This window comes from Anastrepha obliqua, unplaced genomic scaffold (genome assembly GCF_027943255.1).
Source record: "Anastrepha obliqua isolate idAnaObli1 unplaced genomic scaffold, idAnaObli1_1.0 ptg000168l, whole genome shotgun sequence".
Taxonomy (NCBI): domain Eukaryota; kingdom Metazoa; phylum Arthropoda; class Insecta; order Diptera; family Tephritidae; genus Anastrepha; species Anastrepha obliqua.
Window position 1 is genome coordinate 52,501 of NW_026562253.1, and position 2,500 is coordinate 55,000.

Below are 2,500 nucleotides of genomic sequence, written 5' to 3' on the forward strand. Positions count from 1 at the left end.
AACCAGGCATAAAATCACAATATTACCAGTTTAATATGGCTTAAATTCGAGTTTCATATAGTTATGATTCGATTTATATGCTTCAATATCATTGGTTAGTTAACTTTTGATATTTTCATATTATTTCACATGCCTTCACCGTGAGTGTTTTTTGCCATGCACACCTCACATTGTCAAAAATGTATGGGAAAAATTCATTTCAATACATTTCAGTTTGATTTGAAATGTCTTTATTATATATTTTAGTGCCAATATGCCAAGGTTATATTCCATAACATGTTAGTATTAGAATATAGATTCTTCATATATGTATATATATTCGAAAATTTTTTCTATTTAAACTAACGTATGGAAAACCAGGCATAAAATCACAATATTACCAGTTTAATATGGCTTAAATTCGAGTTTCATATAGTTATGATTCGATTTATATGCTTCAATATCATTGGTTAGTTAACTTTTGATATTTTCATATTATTTCACATGCCTTCACCGTGAGTGTTTTTTGCCATGCACACCTCACATTGTCAAAAATGTATGGGAAAAATTCATTTCAATACATTTCAGTTTGATTTGAAATGTCTTTATTATATATTTTAGTGCCAATATGCCAAGGTTATATTCCATAACATGTTAGTATTAGAATATAGATTCTTCATATATGTATATATATTCGAAAATTTTTTCTATTTAAACTAACGTATGGAAAACCAGGCATAAAATCACAATATTACCAGTTTAATATGGCTTAAATTCGAGTTTCATATAGTTATGATTCGATTTATATGCTTCAATATCATTGGTTAGTTAACTTTTGATATTTTCATATTATATCACATGCCTTCACCGTGAGTGTTTTTTGCCATGCACACCTCACATTGTCAAAAATGTATGGGAAAAATTCATTTCAATACATTTCAGTTTGATTTGAAATGTCTTTATTATATATTTTAGTGCCAATATGCCAAGGTTATATTCCATAACTCTCTATTTAAACTAACGTATGGAAAACCAGGCATAAAATCACAATATTACCAGTTTAATATGGCTTAAATTCGAGTTTCATATAGTTATGCTTCGATTTATATGCTTCAATATCATTGGTTAGTTAACTTTTGATATTTTCATATTATTTCACATGCCTTCACCGTGAGTGTTTTTTGCCATGCACACCTCACATTGTCAAAAATGTATGGGAAAAATTCATTTCAATACATTTCAGTTTGATTTGAAATGTCTTTATTATATATTTTAGTGCCAATATGCCAAGGTTATATTCCATAACTCTCTATTTAAACTAACGTATGGAAAACCAGGCATAAAATCACAATATTACCAGTTTAATATGGCTCAAATTCGAGTTTCATATAGTTATGATTCGATTTATATGCTTCAATATCATTGGTTAGTTAACTTTTGATATTTTCATATTATATCACATGCCTTCACCGTGAGTGTTTTTTGCCATGCACACCTCACATTGTCAAAAATGTATGGGAAAAATTCATTTCAATACATTTCAGTTTGATTTGAAATGTCTTTATTATATATTTTAGTGCCAATATGCCAAGGTTATATTCCATAACTCTCTATTTAAACTAACGTATGGAAAACCAGGAATAAAATCACAATATTACCAGTTTAATATGGCTCAAATTCGAGTTTCATATAGTTATGATTCGATTTATATGCTTCAATATCATTGGTTAGTTAACTTTTGATATTTTCATATTATATCACATGCCTTCACCGTGAGTGTTTTTTGCCATGCACACCTCACATTGTCAAAAATGTATGGGAAAAATTCATTTCAATACATTTCAGTTTGATTTGAAATGTCTTTATTATATATTTTAGTGCCAATATGCCAAGGTTATATTCCATAACTCTCTATTTAAACTAACGTATGGAAAACCAGGCATAAAATCACAATATTACCAGTTTAATATGGCTCAAATTCGAGTTTCATATAGTTATGATTCGATTTATATGCTTCAATATCATTGGTTAGTTAACTTTTGATATTTTCATATTATATCACATGCCTTCACCGTGAGTGTTTTTTGCCATGCACACCTCACATTGTCAAAAATGTATGGGAAAAATTCATTTCAATACATTTCAGTTTGATTTGAAATGTCTTTATTATATATTTTAGTGCCAATATGCCAAGGTTATATTCCATAACTTTCTATTTAAACTAACGTATGGAAAACCAGGCATAAAATCACAATATTACCAGTTTAATATGGCTTAAATTCGAGTTTCATATAGTTATGATTCGATTTATATGCTTCAATATCATTGGTTAGTTAACTTTTGATATTTTCATATTATATCACATGCCTTCACCGTGAGTGTTTTTTGCCATGCACACCTCACATTGTCAAAAATGTATGGGAAAAATTCATTTCAATACATTTCAGTTTGATTTGAAATGTCTTTATTATATATTTTAGTGCCAATATGCCAAGGTTATATTCCATAACTTTCTATTTAA